Raw genomic sequence first — 9,822 nt, forward strand, 5'->3', positions numbered from 1 at the left:
CGAAGCCAACCGGAGGAGGGGGAACCAATCTATGGAGGAGGAAGAACTGGAGGCGGCTAGGGTTGAGGCGGCGGCTTCAGGATCTTGGGTTAATGTGGCCAGGTTTCGACTTTCGACTAGTGGAAACGGGAAAGCACGTGCAAATTAGGGAGATAACTGATACGTCTCCGACGTATCGATAATTTCTTATGTTCTATGCCATATTATTGATGATACCTACATGTTTTATGCACACTTTATGTCATATTCGTGCATTTTCTGGAACTAACCTATTAACAAGATGCCGAAGTGCCGGTTCCTCGTTTTCTGCTGTTTTTGGTTTCAGAAATCCTAGTAACGAAATATTCTCGGAATCGGACGAAATCAAGACCCAGGTTCCTATTTTCACCGGAAGCATCCAGAACACCCGGGAAGGACCAGAGGGGGGGCACTGGGCCCCCAGACCATAGGCCGGCGCGGCCCAGGCCCTGGCCGCGCCGCCATATGGTGTGGCCACCCCTTCGACCCTCCTGCGCCGCCTCTTCGCCTATATAAAGCCTCTGTCGCGAAAACCCTGATGCGAAAAACCACGATACGGAAAACCTTCCAGAGCCGCCGCCATCGCGAAGCCAAGATCTGGGGGACAGGAGTCTCTGTTCCGGCACCTGCCGGAGCGGGGAAGTGCCCCCGGAAGGCTTCTCCATCGACACCGCTGCCATCTCCACCGCCATCTTCATCACCGCTGCTGCTCCCATGAGGGGGGCCGGAGTAGTTCTCCATCGAGGCTCGGGGCTGTACCGGTAGCTATGTGGTTCATCTCTCTCCTATGTACTTCAATACAATAATCTCATGAGCTGCCTTACATGATTGAGATTCATATGATGATGCTTGTAATCTAGATGTCATTATGCTAGTCAAGTGAGTTTTACCTATGTGATCTCCGGAGACTCCTTGTCCCACGTGTGTAAAGGTGACGAGTGTGTGCACCGTGTGGGTCTCTTAGGCTATATTTCACGGAATACTTATTCACTCGTTGAATGGCATAGTGAGGTGCTTATTTGTATCTCTTTATGATTGCAATGTGTTTGTATCACAATTTATCTATGTGCTACTCTAGCAATGTTATTAAAGTAGTTTTATTCCTCCTGCATGTGTGCAAAGGTGACAGTGTGTGCACCGTGTTAGTACTTGGTTTATGCTATGATTATGATCTCTTGTAGATTATGAAGTTAACTATTGCTATGATAATATTGATGTGATCTATTCCTCCTACATATGCATGATGGTGACAGTGTGCATGCTATGCTAGTACTTGGTTTAGTCTTTTGATCTATCTTACACTAAAGGTTACTAAAATATGAGCATTATTGTGGAGCTTGTTAACTCCGGCATTGAGGGTTCGTGTAATCCTACGCAATGTGTTCATCATCCAACAAGAGTGTAGAGTATGCATTTATCTATTCTGTTATGTGATCAATGTTGAGAGTGTCCACTAGTGAAAGTCTAATCCCTAGGTCTTGTTCCTAAATATCGCTATCGCTGCTTGTTTACTTGTTTCATTGCGTCACTACTTGCTGCGTTATTACTGCTTGTTTACTCGTTCGGGCAAAGCACTTTTCCGGTGCCGTTGCTACTACTTATTCATACCACCTGTATTTCACTATCTCTTCGCCGAACTAGTGCACCTATTAGGTGTGTTGGGGACACAAGAGACTTCTTGCTTTGTGGTTGCAGGGTTGCATGAGAGGGATATCTTTGACCTCTTCCTCCCTGAGTTCGATAAACCTTGGGTATCCACTTAAGGGAAACTTGCTGCTGTTCTACAAACCTCTGCTCTTGGAGGCCCAACACTGTCTACAAGAATAGAAGCTCCCGTAGACATCAAGCACTTTTATGGCGCCGTTGCCGGGGAGGAAAGGTAAAAGGCTCTCATACTCCGGTCTCAGGTAAAGTACTTTTCTGGCGCCGTCGTGTGTGTGCTCGAAGCTATTTCCTTTAGATCCTGCAATTGCATCTTTTTGTTTCTTGTTTACACTAGTTTGGCATAATGGACAACAATGAGCTTCTTATTCTATTTCCTGATTTAAAACATGGATTGTTTGATGCGAAAATTAAAAAACCTATGGAATCTTATTTGCATGCTTGGTAGTAATATTAGTATGAACGCTTTGAACACCATTGTTGATAATGATATAGAAAGTTCTAAGCTTGGGGAGGCTGGTTTTGATGAGCATGATCTTTTTAGTCCCCCAAGCATTGAGGAGAAAATTTACTTTGATGATGCTATGTCTCCTATATTTGATGATGAGAATAATGATGATAGCTACTTTGTTGAATTTGCTCCCACTACAACTAATAAAATTGATTATGCCTATGTGGAGAGTAATAATTTTATGCATGAGACTCATGATAAGAATGCTTTATGTGATAGTTATATTGTTGAGTTTGCTCATGATTCTACTGAAAGTTATTATGAGAGAGGAAAATATGGTTGTAGAAATTTTCATGTTACTAAAATGCCTCTCTATGTGCTGAAATTTTTGAAGCTACACTTGTTTTATCCTCCTATGCTTGTTACTTTGCTCTTCATGAACTTGTTTATTTACAAGATTCCTATGCATAGGAAGCATGTTAGACTTAAATGTGTTTTGAATTTGCCTCTTGATGCTCTCTTTTGCTTCAACTACTATTTCTTGCGAGTGCATCATTAAAACTGCTGAGCCCATCTTAACGGCTATAAAGAAAGAACTTCTTGGGAGATAACCCATGTGTTATTTTGCTACAGTAATTTGTTTTATATTTGAGTCTTGGAAGTTGTTTACTACTGTAGCAACCTCTCCTTATCTTAGTTTTGTGTTTTGTTGTGCCAAGTAAAGTCTTTGATAGTAAAGTAAGTACTAGATTTGGATTACTGCGCAGTTCCAGATTTCCTTGCTGTCACGAATCTGGGTCTACCTCCCTGTAGGTAGCTCAGAAAATTAAGCCAATTTACGTGCATGATCCTCAGATATGTACGCAACTTTCATTCAATTTGAGCATTTTCATTTGAGCAAGTCTGGTGGCCTAATAAAATCCATCTTTACGGACTGTTCTGTTTTGACAGATTCTGCCTTTTATTTCGCATTGCCTCTTTTGCTATGTTGGATGAATTTCTTTGATCCATTAATGTCCAGTAGCTTTATGCAATGTCCAGAAGTGTTAAGAATGAGTGTGTCACCTCTGAACATGTGAATTTTTATTATGCACTAACCCTCTAATGAGTTGTTCCGAGTTTGGTGTGGAGGAAGTTTTCAAGGATCAAGAGAGGAGTATGATGCAATATGATCAAGGAGAGTGAAAGCTCTAAGCTTGGGGATGCCCCGGTGGTTCACCCCTGCATATTCTAAGAAGACTCAAGCGTCTAAGCTTGGGGATGCCCAAGGCATCCCTTCTTCATCGACAAATTATCAGGTTCCTCCTCTGAAACTATATTTTTATTCCGTCACATCTTATGTACTTTGCTTGGAGCGTCGGTTTGTTTTTGTTTTTTGTTTGAATAAAATGGATCCTAGCATTCACTTTGTGGGAGAGAGACACACTCCGCTGTAGCATATGGACAAATATCTCCTTAGGCTCTACTCATAGTATTCATGGCGAAGTTTCTTCTTCGTTAAATTGTTATATGGTTGGAATTGGAAAATACTACATGTAGTAACTCTAAAATGTCTTGGATAATTTGATACTTGGCAATTGTTGTGCTCATGTTTAAGCTCTTGCATCATATACTTTGCACCCATTAATGAAGAAATACTTAGAGCTTGCTAATTTGGTTTGCATATTTGGTTTCTCTAGAGTCTAGATAACATCTAGTATTGAGTTTTGAACAACAAGGAAGACGGTATGGAGTCTTATAATGTTTTCAATATGTCTTTTATGTGAGTTTTGCTGTACCGTTCATCCTTGTGTTTGTTTCAAATAACCTTGCTAGCCTAAACCTTGTATCGAGAGGGAATACTTCTCATGCATCCAAAATCCTTGAGCCAACCACTATGCCATTTGTGTCCACCATACCTACCTACTACATGGTATTTATCCGCCATTCCAAAGTAAATTGCTTGAGTGCTAGCTTTAAAATTCCATCATTCACCTTTGCAATATATAGCTCATGGGACAAATAGCTTAAAAACTATTGTGGTATTAAATATGTAATTATGCACTTTATCTCTTATTAAGTTGCTTGTTGTGCGATAACCATGCTTCTGGGGACGCCATCAACTATTCCTTGTTGAATATCATGTGAGTTGCTATGCATGTCCGTCTTGTCTGAAGTAAGAGAGATCTACCACCTTCATGGTTGGAGCATGCATATTGTTAGAGAAGAACATTGGGCCGCTAACTAAAGCCATGCCTCACCTCGCTGGCTGGCACCTCAAACACGATATTTATCTTTTTCTTGATCTCCGTCGTCATCTCTGTCTCCCCGGATGCGTTCTTCTCAACTTCCGGATCCACCATCACCTCCTTCTCGGATGAACTTGGTGTGCTTGCCATCTGGATCTACAACACTGCTATTGATTGTTTGGGTGAGAAATCAGGCGCCTCTCGATGCCCTTTTGTATACTAGATACATGGGGGAGCGATGCCTTGTCGGACTCCTCTATTCGTATAGGCAATTACTTCTGGATTCGTTTCGATTCCTAGCAGGAATCGGCAGAAAAGTATCCGGGTCGATTTTAGATCGACAGATCCAGAACTGGTCCGTTTAGGATTGAAAAAGGCACATGAATTCGAAACAAGAAATCCTTTAGGAAGTAAGTTACGTACCCAGGACCTGAGGACGCAGACTCCGTGAGGATTTGTTGGCGCCTCTGGCTTTGCTTACTTTCCCTAAACCAAACCAAGGAGGGGAAGAACTGATTGATCTTTTTTTTAGGGAAAAAACACACTTTATTGGGCAAGTGAGCTGTCTCATTAAAAATCTTCCAGTCTTCTTTGGTACCCTGGTATGGTAAGAAAATGAGTGTGTCGGAAAGTCACTGCTCGACGTTCACGGGTTCATTACAATTAGCTAGAATATTTCTACAAAACCCCTTAGCGGTCGATGTTGTTAGAATCGTGATTTTGAATCGGATCGGAACATCTACGGTAAGATCGCAAATCATAGGTTCTTAACTACTACCTCCGTTTTAAGGAATAAGGCGCACACGCATTTCAAAACGAACTTTGACTCGTAAAGTCTACCTAGCATTAGAATAGTAAAATCTTAGATTCTACCTAGCATAATCATGGAATCTTTCACTCAATTTGGGTCATAAAGTCGTAAAATCGTATAGTAGAATCATGATTCTGACAACTATGGGCGGTCCATTGAGCCACACAGGGCGGCCTGGTTTATCGTTGATAGCGTAGCGCTTCTCGCTAAAGCATTCGCCTCCTTGTTCGAACTCCGTCCTTCGTGAACAAACACCAGCTCCTAGAAATTCCACGATTTCTCGAACTATGTAAGCGTAAGCTCCCATAGTGCCCCACTAGCCGAAGCACCTCTATGGCCGCTGGCCGTCGCGTTGATCGGATCCTCCACCCATATCGTTGTCGTTGCCTCCCCATCGTCCAAGGTAATCAACTCCCGTGCTCATTCACTTGAAATACGGTTTGATATGTTTATTTATCAGATTCTCTTCGAGGGTCATTAGGTAATCAGGTGTCAAAACTCTGAAATTAAGCAAGACCTAAACGTTCCACCGAGGCCGATCAGGTTTTAGGCGAAAGATTGCATCTATTCTTCCGGTTCCAGAATTTTTGGCCAATATATAAGTGAAGCCACGACACCCCAAGAGGGCAAGCCGTTCCAATCTACATCGTGTTCTTTGAGATGGTATCAGAGCCAAACCCTTCCGCCGCCACAACCATGTCGAACGGTGCTTCTTCTTCCTCGCCTCCGTCTGGACTCGGCCTGCAGTATGGTTCAGTGACGGAGAAGCTGGGGAGGGACAACTACCCTCTCTGGAAGGCGCAGGTCATGCCGCCACTACGGGCGCACCAGCTCGTCGGCTTTCTCGACGGCACAGCAGAGGTGCCGCCCAAAACCATCACGGTGGAGATGGAAAACAAGCAGGGGAGAAGGTTCCCCAGGTCGTCCCCAACACGGCCTACACTGCGTGGGTCTCTCAGGATCAGCAGGTCCTGGGGTTCCTTGTCAACACCCGGATTTTTAAGTCCAGATGCCTATTATGCCATACATCGCAATCCCAGGATTATTGTTGTTGCGAGACATAATAGTTGAATATCATAGAGTCAAAATTTATTACAACACATAATCGTCTTACAAAGGTAGATCACATGATCCAATATTACAATAGTAGTTGATCTATTGATCAACGAACATCACAAATAGCGGAAGCGAAGTAGTAGTGGCTATCTAATCCACAGGCCAACGCTTGACGTCAGGAGTAGTCCTGGTTGTCGTAGACGTCCTGCTGTCCATCTTCCTCGTACTGCTGTTGTCCTTCAAAGTCTGGTTATTTGAATAGCCAGGGACAAAGCCATGAGTACTTTTAAAGTACTCGCAAACTAATACTAATGTAAGTACTTATCAATTTTAGTAAGGGGTGCTAAGCTCTAAGTTTATTTGCATAAAGCCAATTTTAGTTCACAAACATTTAGTAAAAGCCTCTTCATTTGCTAACTAACTCAAGTGGGAACATTAGTGTCATTCCCACAACTCTGTTGTGATTCAATTCAAATTCACCATTCACCTTTCAAATTCAAGTCGCAAGTCATATGTCACATTTTTGAAAATGGTCTGATGACGGAACAGTATGGCCTTTCCAACCGTCCATAACCGTGGACACGGCTATTCGAATAGTTTTACACTCTGCAGAGGTCGCACACTTTTGCCACAATATTTGATTACATCCGTCAGGTATAACCCTGAATAATCGTAACTCAGTACGCGGATCATAAACCATAACCTTTCACTTACATATCCTAGTATAGGCACCTCTCCCCATGAGCTTGGTCGAGTGTCGTCGCCGTCGACGCCGAGAAGGGGTTGCTGTCACGGCGGAGGTAGGGGTTCAGCGGTGATCTGGGGCTCCGGCGATGGTCGGCGACGAGGTAGGGTGATGTTGCGGACGATGGGGAAGCCAATGGTGGTCGCGGCAGCATCGGGGGTAGACGAATTCGACGACGCCTTCTTCTCCTGCTCTAGCGATCAATTGACGAGCTACGGTGTAAATTGGAGAGGGGAAGTGGGTCGAGGAGATCAAGTGGAGGGAGAGGAGAAAGTTTGGTGTGGAGGATGAGGCGCGGGGGTGGCTCTATTTATAGATGCGCGAGGTGCTGCGAGGGTGCGCGCAAGGTCGTCGACGGAGATGGCGTTCTAGAGAGCAAAAGGGCAGGGCGATGGGGGCGTGGTGTTGCAGGCATCATGGTGGAGCTAGGGAGCGTGCTGGCGGAGGAAAGGGAGGAGGGGACGGCTCATGATCATGGCGCGGCGGGTACGGTATTGGTGGCAAAGTTCTTGGTCATGGCGGCAGCGACGGTGCACGCGCGTGCAGTTGAGCATGTCTAGGAGCTAGTCGTGATCCTGGTCAGCATTTAGGAGGAAGAGTTGGGGCAAGAGGTGGTCGGACGCGATGAGGCGAGCCAGTGGACTGGCGAGTCCAGGGTCGTGTCTGGGCGCGCTCTAGCATGTCTTGGCGCGTCTGGACACGTCGCGTTCTAGGCGTGGGCGTGCACTTCTTTGGCCAGGGAGGGTACCAGCGTGCATGGTGGAGTGAGAGCTACCGAGTTGACATGGTAAGGCTGGCCAGAGAGAGGTGGTGAGGTAGGGTGGCATGGTGGTGTCTATCATGGCCGGCATGGGTGTGTTCTTCATCATGGCCTCACTTTAATCAGGGCTGAAGGGCAGGGCTTGATGCAGAGGAGGTACATGAGGTTGATGATCACAAATCCAAAAGGGGTTTAGGCCAAAATCCATTGGATTTTAGCATGTGTGCATAGAGTAAAATGATGCCTGCCAAGTGTTTGACAATATGGCCGGCATGAAACTTTTTGTTGAATTTTGAAAATCTTTTTGGTGAAGTTCATTTAAATAATTATTGGAGTGGAATGGTGGTGGTGGTGGTCAATTTGGTGCTGGTTTGCAAGATTTCAAATTTGGGTTCATCTTCTTTTGTTTCAAAGTCTCCTCTTGTCATCTCTTTTCTGGTCAACCTAGGCAGATTCAACCCTAGTGGTCAACATCAAAATGGTTCACCTTGACATGGTCTTGGATGAGGTGGAAAGTGTTGACCAAGTTTGGTTTAAGAATATTCCAAACCAGGGGTGCAAAGTGGGTATGATATTAAAAAGTGTCAAAGTGACCATGATCACATGTAAGTGGAATTTGAATTTTCCTTTGATTTGAATTGTGTTTCTTTGATGCAAAGGTGTTTGTTTTTGATATATAAGTATTTCACAAGCAAATGCACAAGCAAAGGTGGCCTTGGTTGAGGATTTGCAAAGTTGGCCAAAGTGTATGTGAGTGAAATTGCATTTCTCCATTTCTTTTCTTTCTCTTTTATTGATTTGGTTTTCTCTTGAATCAAAAGTGATTCTTATTAGTTTAGGAACATTTCCAAACCATTGAAACAATTCCAAAAGGCCTAGTTCAAAGATTTGCAAAAATGGCCATAAACACATAAGAGGTGAAATTCCAAATTTTCTTAATCTTCTATTTTGTTCCCCTTGTTTTACTTGGGCATGGTTTAGGGTCCATTTAGTGTGGGATTAGGTTTAGAGATGGTTTCACACCATTTGGGCAAGGTAAGAGTGCATAGGACAAGATTTGATAAAATGGCTAAGTACCACATATGCTTCTATGCATATGTTTAATTTCTTTTTATTTGTTTTTGTTTCACCTTGGTTTTGATTGGGGAAGTACTAGATTGGGTTTGTTGATGTTTTCAAAACATCTAATCAAGGTAGAAAAGCCTAGGTAAAAGTTTTACCAAAATAGCCATAGGCACATAGGTCCTTTTCTTATTTCATTTCTTTTTATTTTGATTTAACTTGGATGGTAAAAAGAATAGGGTTTAGGGTTTAAGATCATTGCAAAATACTTCAACAAACAATCATGGCAATAGCACAAGAATTAAGCATGCTCACTATGTATCTAACTAAATTTAATAAAAGTTTTTTGTTGGTTCCAAAAGTTGGAAATAGGGAAATTCATTTTCTTTGTTTTGAAATTTTTGGGATGTTACATTCCTCCTCTCCTCCCTCTCACGGGAGGTGCTCACGCAGGTCACGGCGCTCACCACCGACGCGGGCGTCTGGGCTGCGCTGTCAACGATGCACTCGTCGCAGTCCCGGGCGCAGATCATGCAGCTGCGGATGCAGCTCGCCACCACCGCCAAGCGCGACCTCAGGTTTGCGGACTACTTCGCCAAGATGCGGAGCCTTGGAGACGCCATGACTGCGGCAGGTTCCAAGATGGAGGACGACGAGCTCGCGTCGTACATCCTCGCCGGCCTCGACTCCGAGTGGAACACGCTCGTCACCGCCATGACCACCAAAACCGAGATGGTATCCCTCTCTGAATTATATGCTCACCTCCTCAATTTCGAGAACAGGCTCGACATTGAGAATGGTGGTTCCATGGGCAACGTCGCTGCCATCAACAACGGCGGCGGCGGTCCTCCTGGTGGCAACAGAGGCATGTCTTCCGTAAATACGGCGTCCCGTGGAGGGCGCAATGGAGGCAACCACAGAGGCCGTGGCGGCGGCTTCGGCCGTGGCCGTGGTGACGGAGGCCGTGGCGGAGGTGCTGGCGGTGGCAACTACAACATCAATGCCAACCGCAGCCAGCAACCCTTCGAC

At 44.6% G+C, this 9,822-nt stretch overlaps 1 non-coding gene across 1 annotated transcript; it reads left to right on the top strand.

Annotated features, from left to right (window-relative positions):
- Positions 1-9,432: 9,432 nt before the first annotated feature.
- On the top strand, positions 9,433-9,571 carry LOC124650738. Its single transcript, XR_006987161.1, has one exon. It is a non-coding gene; the product is annotated as a small nucleolar RNA Z247 (small nucleolar RNA).
- Positions 9,572-9,822: the final 251 nt, after the last annotated feature.

Source organism: Lolium rigidum, chromosome 4 (genome assembly GCF_022539505.1).
Source record: "Lolium rigidum isolate FL_2022 chromosome 4, APGP_CSIRO_Lrig_0.1, whole genome shotgun sequence".
NCBI lineage: Eukaryota > Viridiplantae > Streptophyta > Magnoliopsida > Poales > Poaceae > Lolium > Lolium rigidum.